This window comes from Mauremys mutica, chromosome 1, assembly GCF_020497125.1.
Source record: "Mauremys mutica isolate MM-2020 ecotype Southern chromosome 1, ASM2049712v1, whole genome shotgun sequence".
In the NCBI taxonomy this organism is placed as follows: domain Eukaryota; kingdom Metazoa; phylum Chordata; order Testudines; family Geoemydidae; genus Mauremys; species Mauremys mutica.
The window spans coordinates 152,579,269-152,591,495 of record NC_059072.1 but is presented as its reverse complement, the minus strand read 5'-3'; positions in this window follow the sequence as shown (position 1 = coordinate 152,591,495).

Genomic DNA, 12,227 nt, shown 5'->3' with positions numbered 1-12,227 from the left:
AGGGTGCGTCAGGGTCCCCAAGCAAAGGTCGCAGAGCTACTGTAAAGCGCCCCCTCCCTCCCCCTCAAGCACTTCCCCCTAAAGACATGCTCAGGGTGCTGGGGCACATGACTTATGAGGAGAGACTGAGGGAACTGGGATTGTTTAGCCTGCAGAAGAGAAGAATGAGGGGGGATTTGATAGCTGCTTTCAACTACCTGAAAGGGGGTTCCAAAGAGGATGGATCTAGACTGTTCTCAGTGGTGGCAGATGACAGAACAAGGAGCAATGGTCTGAAGTTGCAGTGGGGGAAGTTTAGGTTGGATATTAGGAAAAACTATTTCACTAGGAGGGTGGTGAAGCACTGGAATGGGTTACCTAGGGAGGTGGTGGAATCTCCTTCCTTAGAGGTTTTTAAGGTCAGGCTTAACAAAGCCCTGGCTGGGATGATTTAGTTGGGGTTGGTCCTGCTCTGAGCTCAGGAAAATGTGTGCGATTTTGAAAAATTCTCCTTCTCTGAACTGAGACGAAAGTTAAAAATCTCGAAAAATTCCACAAACTAACAATCCAAAAACTTTTTTGATTCAAGTTGATTGAAATATTTTGTTTAGGTTTTGACTATATATCATTTTAAATTTTTTACTATAGTTAGCTTACATTTCTAAACAAAAAATTGTTTCAAACCAAAAATGAGTGATCTGGAGACTAGTGGGCTGCCTGCTCTGCAGGAAACACAGTGGCCTATGGTGGCTATGAACTACAATAATTAATATAGCACACACAAATACTTATTACCAACCTAATAGCTAAGCTTATTAAAATATTCAATTTGTTTTTGAGGTGCCTTGCACTGTCATTTGGATCTGTGGGGCTCGTCAGGAGCATCAGCACTACTGCTGTTCAGGAGGTGGCAAATCTGCTTGTTCTGGTTATTCCATGTCCTGGGACTCAGTTATCTCAATGTGATGCAATTGTTGCTTGTCTGAGACTGTCTCCGGTAAAACAGCTGACTCAGTGCCCCATAGCTCCCTCCATTCTGGGATTTGTCACCTGTTCCTCCTTTGCATGTGTCAATCTGGGAATGATAACCTCTAATGACCAGAGGGCTATCTTTTCTAATATTACTGCTGTTTATTTCCCATCATAGACACACATAGCATTATTTTCATGAAGTAGTGGCAGTTTGCAGGATACCAAATCAGATTATTTTATTTTATTGTCTTGTCTGTCCCTTTATACATCTGCAAGTCCCCAGTGACAGTGACATCAGTTTCTAACAGTGCTGATATTCTTATTTTCAGTATGTTGAAGAAAATGTCAGCAGGTGCACCAACGATGCATTCATAACCCATTCTGTAATTCCGCTGTGCTAAATACAGATCAGAGTCTAACTCTGCAGCCAATTTTAGTAGATACTTCATTATTTTCACAGTTTTCCATCAGCTGCTTAGATTGGGGATAATGGAGACTAACAATTACATGCCTAAACCTGTACTTCATTGCAAAATGCTTTAATTCATGCCCACTAAATTGTGGCTTATTGTCACACATTGCTATGTCAGGTATGCTATGTGTAGCAAAAATAAATTAGCTATAGTATCTTCTGATAAGGCTATTTTAGGGAAGTGAGAATAATAGTTTAGGACAAATACATAATCAGTCAATGTAAACCAGTATATGCCTACTTTGCTATAGGGGCTATTTTTTTCTCTGCCACCCACATGGGCTGTTTGGCTCAATTTGGCCTGTATGTTTGGCATATGCAACAAGCCTTAACACCTTCCTGAATGTCACTGTTCATTTGAGGCCAGTGTAATATGTCTCTGGCCCATCTCTGAGATTTTTCAGTCTCTAAATAACCTTTGTACGTTGTTACCATACTTTTCTGTAACACCTTTGGATTTTTCTGCAGCTGCGTTTTTACTTTATATTTTCTATATTTTAGTTATAATGCCTAAATACCTTTGTGAATATAGCCCTCAATGCCTCTGGTCAGCTACAAAGAAGAAATAAAAGCAGTAAAAATACTTTTACTTCTGGCACTATGTTCTGCAAACAAGAAATGATTTGCCATGCACAATAACAAGAAATGTTATTGGTTCTACCAAACCCAAGAACAATACTGAATCTTCATGAGTGTCATCTACTGGTTCCATATCTGTCAACTAACTACTCACAACATTATAGTGGAGTGGTAACATCAAAGCCATAGTTAAGGAATTGTGTATAACAGAGGATAAGACTGGAAATATCTGCTAAATCTTTTACTTTAGAGAAAAATAAAAAAATAGTGTACGAGTGCTTCTGCTGTTTTGCAATAGGTTTTCCCAAATGAATCTGTGTCACAAAATTAATTAAATGGCACAAAACTTCATTAACACAGAGGTAAGAATGCCTGATGATAGCTTGTACCCTTTCAGAATGTTGAGTTCAGCAAAATTCAAACTCCTGAAAACTAGGAAAGGCACAGTTAAGGTAAGGCCAATGAAATCTTAACTCTACCCTTCTTTGAGCGATGCCTCATAACACCCATAACGCACATACTCATGCTCTGCCTTTTCACTATAATGGACAGGCGGTACCTGTTCTTGCACTATGCTCAAACACTGAGGCTTGGTCTACACATAAAAGTTAGGTTGGCATAGCTATGTCAGTCAGGTGTCTTGTTTTTTTCACTAACCATACCCCAAGCAGCAATCCAAATGTCAAGGCAATTTGAATAACAGTATGGATTTTAGAGCACTTACAGGAGTTGTCCTTTAAACAGAAAGTGCTTCTCAACCTTAATTATGTCCCCTATACAACATTTTTTTTCAAAGACTGTATGCTACTTGCACTTTAAGAAAAATAACTTGTAAGACTGTATATAATAGTGTCATCTGGTGGCTCCCGGCTTAACATTACTGGAAACCAATTTACAATCTTAACTCTCCTAGCCACTGGTAGACATGCCAAATGTCACTCATTTCATGTTACATTCATGCATGCTGGCCATCCCTTATGCATTCCAGCAGACCACACTGAATACGTTCAACTAGACTGCAGAAACAGCTTGCAGGTGCAGTTCATGGCCACCAGAAGCCACTGGGGTGCCTGCTGAGTAGACGGACAAGTGGCCTCTGTTTCATTGCTTCCCCTGCTGGAAAAGCAAGCAGTGGAGGCATTAGACAGAAGGGGGAAGGTGGGGGGCTTAGTATTGGCCCAGGGCTTTCTCCTAACTCCTAATTGTCCATCACTCCACTCAATTGCCTCCATCTTTTCCAAAACACCCCCCTCAATCTCCCACAAAGTCATCCCCATCTTCCTCTTGGACACTCCCACAAAATCAACTTCCATTACCTTTTGTCCAACTTCCCCCAGCCACCTCCACCCATGTAGTCCTTCCAGTAGCCTCCCAGCCACACCTATCTATTATCCAGATCCTCCCACAAACAAAGCTTCCCCTCTTTGACAGCCTAGCACACAGTAACTCCCCAGTATCAGAGGGGTAGCCGTGTTAGTCTGGATCTGTAAAAGCAGCAAAGAGTCCTGTGGCACCTTATAGACTAACAGACGTATTGGAGCATGAGCTTTCGTGGGTGAATACCCACTTCGTCGGATGCATGTAATTCCCCAGATACTCGTTAGCACCCATCCACCTCCCACAGCTACCAAGCTTTGTGCAGCTCCAGGTCTTACTCTTGTTGCTGCCTAGGACAAGGTGTATGGACTTTAGGCTGAAGTTTGTGACCATATGCAAATTATTTGCAAACATATGCATTATTTCCTGCACTTATTTACATATTCACAAATAATGGCACAAGGAGCTGCACAAAATTAATCAGCTGCGCAATGGTGATCTGTAAGATGGTGTGTGTGCAAAAACTGTCATATCATATATGATATATCCATAACAAAACCATACCTGGAAGATCTTACAGTTTAACTGTATGGATAAGTAAAGTTTAGTATACGGAACAGAGAACACACAAACTCAAGATACAGAATCTGATCCTGCAGTGTTTACTCAGGCAAAGTAAGACTGACTTAGTGGGAGTTTTGCCTGAGTGAAACCTACAAGGATCTGACTCATGGGCAGTACAGTTAAAATGCCTCACAGTTTTGTGCAGTTTCATGTGACACTTATGAACGTTAGAGAGCAATTGCCCGGTTCTTGTTCTTTATTCCTTTTGCAGTCCTGGACACAACAAGAAGTTGTATTGATCATACAAAACCCAGAAATAACACTGCATCTTCATGAGCATCATCTATTGGCACCTATCTATTAACTATTTGTTTTGCTAAGCCAGTTTTAATAGTAACACTTGTTTTTTGAAAATAGGTATATAAGCCTTCTTTGTCTGGATTTTAACAGAATGTTTCTGGCTCACCACCAACGTGGCATCTCCCTTCTAGGAAAGGGAGGGATCTCTTCAGTGCAGAGATAAGACTAGTCTGCAGTGAATCAGACACAAACACTCACTATTAGGCCTTGTCTACACTACTCAGTTTTGTCAACAAAAGTCCGGTTTAGTCAAAAAACAGTGGAGGTGTACACACTGCAATGCTCCTTCTGCTGACAAAACTCTCCAGCTTTCCCAGCAAAATAAAACCACCTTGACAAGAGGCGTAGAGCTTTTTCTGGAAAAGTGGTAGCATAGATGCTGTGCTTGGTTATATTGCTGTCCCACAATGCCCATCCTGACTGCTCTGGTCAGCAATTCAAACTCCGCTGCCCTGCACCCAGGTACACAGGCATCTGCCCCTCCCCCTTTAAAGGCCCAGGAATTTTTGAAATTCCACTTCCTGCTTCCTTGGCATGGACAGCTCACATCACATCTTCCCAGCTGAACATGGCAGTTCCATGCATCAAACGCTCTCCCACTTGGAGCACACCTGAGTTTTTGGATCTGCTGGCACTGTGGGAGAGACGGCTATGCAATCCCAGCTCCACTCCAGCCATAGGAACTTCAGTACCTGTGGTCAGATTTCCCATGGCATGTTGGATAAGGGCTATGAACAGGATAAAGGAGCTGAGGCAGGCGTACCAGAAGGCAAAGGAGGCAAACCGTTGCTTTGGTATTGCACTGAAGACCTGCCACTTCTATAAAGAGCTGGACACAATCCTTGACAGCAACACCACCTCTACCACCAAGAGTCCTGTGGATACTTCAGCGAGACTGGAGACGGCGGACAGTAGACTCAACCCTGAGGATGAAGTCGTGGTCAAGGAGGTCGAGTATGAGGATTATGTGGAGCACACCGCAGGGTCATCTGGTGACATGGCCAGTCAGGACCACTTTTCCACTCCAGAGGAGTCTAGCCAGTCCCAGCAGTCCGTCTCTGGCGCGCATGATGCTGGAGAGGAGAGCCTTGCTAAGTGATCTTTTTTAGTTGATGCTGTTCGGTTATATGAGGTAGAGCTGTCCTTTGCTCTGTATATTCTAGAATTGGATGAAGGGATAGAAATGTACAAGACTAACTGTGCATGTGCTTCACATTCCCCTGTTCAGCTAAGCAGTGTGGCAAAATAGTGTGTTGATGCACACTGAGATTTAACAGGAATCCTCCAAAGACATTTCTAGGAAACTTTCCTGGAGGTTCTCGCCAATCCTTTGCCGAAGGTTCCTTGGCAGAGCTGCTTCTTTTCTTCACCCATTGTAGGAAACTTTCCTTTGCCAATCGGCAATCACTTATGCAAGGACTGAAGTGGCACACAGGTGAGCAGCATAGGAACCAGGTCGGAAGCTGCATTCATGCAGGAGATGCACCCTTGCATTCTTGCTTACCCTCAGGAGTGAGATATCAGCTTCAAAGACCCCCCACCTATGGTAAATGGTGGCAGAATTTACATTATTGTCCTTAGTCGCCTTCACTGATCCCTTTAAAAAAACCACTAGACACTTTGTCCGATCTTGAGCGCACAACCTTCCTCCCCCCATGGGCCACTGCCCACATTTAGGGTGTTTGCCAAGATGTGTGCTTGCCATAGGACCGTGAGAAAGTGATTTGTATGTCAAAAAAGGTGTATTTTACTTTAATGATTCAGTGCTGTGTGTGAACTAACAATCATGCTTTAGTTTATTGTTTCTTGCACTTCTGCAAATGTGGTCTTTGGGGGAACCCCCTAAACTAAACACTGGTGGAGCACCTTGGCCAGATAAGGAAGAGACCAAGGTGGAGCAAGAAGGACATGTTCCAAGAGGTGTTCCAATCCTCAGAGGCTGAAAAAAGAGAACACGGAGTGGAGAGAGACCCTGAAGGAAAAATTTTAAATAGACAGGCAGGACAGAAAGGAGAGCAAGGAGTGTATTGTAAAGCAGTGGTTCTCAACCAGGGATCTGCGGCCCCTGGCATTAGAGTTGCTGGAGCCCAGGGCAGAAAGCTAAAGCCTCACCGCATAGGCTGAAGCCCAGGGTCCCAAGCCCCGCCACCCAGGGCTGAAGCTAAAGCCTGAGCAACTTAGCTTCTCGGAGTCCCCTGGGCAATTGCCATACTTGCTACCCCCTAACACTGGCCCTGGCTTTTATATGCATAACAGTATTTGTTGTGACACAGGTGGGTGGTAGAGTTTTTATAGCATGTTGGGAGGTGGGGGCTCAGAAAGAAAAAAGTTGAGAACCTCTGTTGTAAAGGACCAGGAATGGATGATAAAAGTGATGGAGGAGCCAACACAGATGCTAATCACGCTCCAGGCAGAACACATATGTGCTCATTCCCCCTACCCCCCACCTCAGTCAATACAGAATTGCTTTACATGCCCTCCCCAAACTCCTCCCACATATTCCTTGCAACTTCCTGGAATGTCTCGGTACCCCATTCACTCCAACCCTTTGGATAGTTTCCAAAATGATAGCTGAACTTACACATAGCTATGAGAGCCTACACTGCCCTGCACTCTTATCTCCCTTCCCACCAAGCCTTTTGTGTGTGTTGTTAATTGGAACTTAATAAAAACAAACTATCTGAAAGATAACCAACTTTTATTTGTCTCCTTGAAATGGTGGTTGCTGCTGGTGGTAATACATAGTGGCAATTTGATCATTTGCTGACTACAAATCCCAGTCAGGAATAATCACAATTTTCATACAAGGCAGCAAGTTAACAAAGCATGGCACAGTCCTGGAGCTCATTGTCAAAATGTTGCCACAAAGCTTCCCTGATTCAAATAGCCCCCCATTGTGCCCCTTTAATAGCCTGGGTATCTGGCTGCTCAAAATCTGCTGCCAGGCGATCCACCTCCATGCTCCAACGCAGGGGAAACTTTTCACCCTGAGCCTCACAAATATTATGGAGTGCACAGCAGGCTGCTATGACCATGGGAATATTTTCTCATTTAGGAATGCCATAAAGGCGGTGCCAGCATGTTTTTAATCTGCCAAAAGCACATTCTACGGTCATTCTGCACCTGCTCAGCCTATTGTTGAAGTGCTCCTTGCTTCTGTCCAGGTTTCCCATGTAAGGCTTCATGAGCCATGGGAGTAAGGAGTGCACTGGGTCTCCCAGGATCACTATGAGGATTTTAACATCCCCCACTGAAACCTTATGGTCTGGAAAGAAAGTCCCTGCTTGCAGCTTTCTGTACAAGCCAGTGTTCCTGAAAATGAGTGTCATATGCTCCTTCCTGGACCACTTTGCATTGATATCAATGAAACACCCACAGTGATCCAGAAACGCCTGCAATACCATGGAGAAGTACCCCTTTCTAATGATGTACTCTGCTGCAAGATGGTCCAGGGCCAGAATTGGAATATGCGTGTCATCTATCGCCCTCTGCAGTTAGGGAATCCCATTGCCACAAAGTCATCCACTATTTCACGCACATTGACAAAAGTCACAGTTCTTCATAGCAGGATGCAATTAATCCCCCTGTACACTTGTGATAATGCAGCCCCAACGGTAGACTTCCGGACTCCAAACTGATTTGTGACTGACCGGTAGAAGTCTTGAGTCACCACGTTCCACACAGCGATCACCATGCACTTCCCCACTGAGAGGGCAGCTCTCATTTTGGTGTCCTTGCACCACAATGCTGGGGTAAGCTCCGCACACAGTTCCAGGAAGGTGGCTTTCCCCATCTGAAATATCTGTAGCCACTGCTTGTCATCCCAGACCTGCATAACAATGTGATCCCACCACTTAGTGCTTGTTTCCTGAGCCCAGAACTGACACTCCACATGTTCAGTTGCTCTGTGAATGCCAGAAGTAATCTGGTGTTGTTTCTTTCCATGCAACTCTGATTCCTGTTCAGATTGGGAGTTCATGATATACTGCATGACCATCCACAATGTGTTCATAACAGTGACCACAACAACAGAGAGCCGTGCGGGATCCATCCTTTCAGACGGAGATGGCTTACTGAAAAATGCCATGAAACGCAGTCAGAAGCCCATGGAATGATGGGATGGAAAAAAAACTGCATCATGGGACATTGATCCTGCACCCATGATGCACTGCCATCCACTCCGCCTTCCCACAACTCCTAGCGGCAAAAGGTGGCAAGTAGCACTGTGGGATAGCTACCCACAATGCACTGCACTCACTGTTGATGCTAGAGCACCAACTGTGAATGTGCTCTGCTGACAGAAGTGTTGTGTGAACATGCACAAGGGATGTAATTATACCGTTTTTTGATTGTCGGCATAAATTGTATCGACAAAACGTGTAGTCTAGACAAGCCCGTAGTGTCTATTACTGGAGTTCACGGCAATAGGATCAGAGGACATAGTGATAACTAGGCCAGTAAAAGGCACAGTATGATATGGGCAGTAAGAAATCAAGTTCTAAAGGTGTAGGAGTAGGGATCTTCATTGGAGAATTCCAGGAAACATGAAAAAGTTACAGTACAGTACTTTAGGAAACTCTGAGAAATGTTATTGTCCATTTCTCTAAGCACCCAGTACTGAAGAAATAAGTCAGCTCTTCTCCTGTTTTTTTTTATTAAATATCACTCCAGCAATGACATTGTTAATAAATACAGTGGAAGGACAGCTCTGTAAGCTGAGCCATGTGGTCACATGGCTCAGTGTGCTAGTTTTATTTTTAACATCCAAAATCACTTGATATACCTTTCTACTTGGGTTTGCTCTTTCGCCCCCCATTCTTGCCTTCTACTTATCCCTAATCACCTCACTTCAACCCAGCTGAGAAAAACCAAGAGAACAAGTGTCTTGGATACAATCACAGCGACTGTATGATCAAGGTAAGGCTTTACAAACAGGAAACAGTCTTGTTTTTTATTAATCAAAGCTTATGCTAATACTACACAGCCAAGCTTTAATCAAGGTAAAAATCTACAAAACAATCTCAGTGGCTAGAGTAAAAAAAAAAAACCTCACAGCCAAATTTTTCAAAAGTGTTCGCTTATGTTTCCCCATGTTAAGTATCCTCACACCTTCTTGTCAAACCGTCTTAAATGGGCTATCTTGATTATCACTACAAACATTTTTTTTCTCCTGTTGACAATAGCTCATCTTAATTAATTAGCCTCTTAGAGTTGGTAGGGAACTCCCACCTTTTCATGTTCTCTGTATGTATATATATCTCCTCACTATACGTTCCATTCTATGCATCCAATGAAGTGGGCTGTAGCCCACAAAAGCTTATGCTCAAATTAATTTGTTAGGCTTTGGCTACACTTGCACTTCAAAGCGCTGCCGCGGCAGTGCTGCCGCGGCAGCGCTTTGAAGCGCTAAGTGTAGTCAAAGCACCAGCGCTGGGAGAGAGCTCTCCCAGCGCTGTCCGTACTCCACCTCCCTGTGGGGAATAACGTACAGCACTGGGAGCCGCGCTCCCAGCGCTGGGGCTTTGACTACACTGGAGCTTTGCAGCGCCGCAATTTGCAGCGCTGCAGAGGGTGTGTTTTCACACCCTGCTGCAGCGCTGCACATTTGTAAGTGTAGCCAAGGCCTCAGTCTCTAAGGTGCCACAAGTACTCCTGTTTTTTTCACTCATGCTAGATGGCCCTGCTTTTGGATGCTTAATGTGAGGTACCTTAGCCTAGATCCACAAAGACTTAGGCACTGCAAAGCTCAGTGGTGCAGTGCCTAACTTTTAGGTAACTTGCTGGGCAGTGGACTTCTCACCCTACATGAGGGGTGCAGGCTCCCTACACAGTGTATGGGGAGAGTTATGTGCTTAAGAATGGGGTTCATAGCAGCCAGCAAGCTGAGTGGGTAGCTACCTCAGACAGCCAGTAGAAAATGCTGAGGAGAGGGGTTAGGCCTAACCAGTGTTAGACACAACGTAGGTCTTTGGGTGCCTATCTCTGCTCAGGATTCACAGCCATGGAGATAAGCACCTAAGCAAGGTCATCTCTTTCTCAGGAATAAACAGAAAGACTTCCATGCTATCGTAGCCAATAGCCTGGTGGTTAGAGTACTCACCTGGGATGTAGGTATACCTGTTTTCAAATACTTGCTTTACCTGATTTGGAGCAGAGACTTGAACCTGAGTCTCCTATATCCCCAGTGAGTGCCCTAGCCACCAGGTTATTCTCAGTCTCTTCTGTTCAAGCTGTCCACTTTGTATAAATAATTAAACAATTCATTGGAGCAGGGACTTAAATCTCCCATGGCCTAGCTGAGTGCCCTAGCCACCTGGCTATCAGGTCAGTCTCTTTCTTTTTCTCTTTGGCCCAATTAATATTTAACTGTTTAACACAAAGTGGAACAGTTGCAACAGTGGAGAGAGACCAACCCCCAGAATACCCAGTAGCCTGGTGGTTGGGGCACTCCCCTGGGTGGTGGGAGACCCATTAAGTCCCTGCTCCAAACCAGGCAGGGTAGAGATTTGAAAACAGGTCTCCCATGTCCAGGGTGAGTGCCGTAAGCCTGAGCTTTTGGGTATTCTGGGACACACACATTTTTTGCCAATATTCCTGCTCTGGCTGCTTCAAGCCATCTCTAGTGTGGGGCCTGAACCAGTAAGCATGTTCTGAGAACCACCTGTGGAAATGTAGGCACCTAAGGGACTATACCACAGAAATAGTGACACCTAGGGAATGGGTGCCTCCAAGTTTAGGTGGCAGCTGAGCAAGGGTTTTGAGGATCTCAGTGGTGCCTAAATGTTAGGTTTGTGAATCTAGCCCCTTGTGCTTGATTTCTTATCACCGCTGAAAATATTGGTCTTAAGCTTTATTGTTTTTTTCTCATGATCTGTACAAAATGTGAATATTTTTAAGGGATCAGAACAATTGCACCATTTCTTGAACAGTGCTGGTTAGGTGACATGTGAATGGCAAAACACTTTTCCTTTCTAAAGGGTCAGATTCTGAATTCAGTTACCTTGTCGTAAATTGAGATTAGCTCAGTTTAAATCAGTAGAGTTACAACACTAATTGAGATTAAAAAAATCCACAAATCCTCTCTAAATTGGAATTTTCATGAGGTTGCAGAAACAGACAGGCGAAGGGCCCTTTGGAGTTTCAAGCTTTGTAATTTTCAAAGGGTTTTGAAAATGGAATTTTAGAAAACATCCAGATACATGAGGAGCTGGAGAAGCGTCAGGAATATTATTATTATTTATTTGTATTATTGTAGTGTCTAGGAGAGGACCAGGACCCCATTGTGCTATGCTCTGTACATACAGAACAAAAAGACAGGCCCTGTCCCAAAGCACTTAAAGTCTAAGTGTAAGACAAGAGAAAACAGACGGATACTGACTGACGGTGGAGTACAAAGAAACAATAAGACAATAGTATTTAAATAGACCAGGCAGACACAGGATGGGAGAAGGGTATAACACACAAGCAGAGTGAGCAACGTGATGGCAGCAAAAATCATGTCACTTCCATGATTTTTAGGGGGATGGGGCATCAGCTGAAAGGAAAGGGAGGGGAGAGTAAGAGGGAAAGATGTGGAGTCTCGCTGAGGTGAACAGACCCCAGGGAGGGTTGGAGCAAACAGCCAATCAGCACAGGTCAGAGAAAGTCAGAACATTCTGCAGTTTTGACTGGAATGTCCAGGGGACCCAAAGTCTCTGCTTTAGCTGCTACTGCCCCTACAGGACAGAGTCTTTGGTTGACTCCTCTTTGCAGCTCACATGGTGCTGGGGAAGGGAGGCACTGCCTGGGTCCTAGTGCCCCACAGTGGAAAGAAAGGTCTCCCCTGCACAGTTCTGAGTCCAGGAGGGTGTTTTGGGGATGGAAGGCAGCGGCTGGGCCCATTTTACCCCTTCCTCACAGAGCAGCAATCCCTGCTTTGGCTGCTTCTAGTCCTATCAGATAGAGACTCCGGCTGGCTCCTATGTAGGAGTAGATTTGTGGTGCC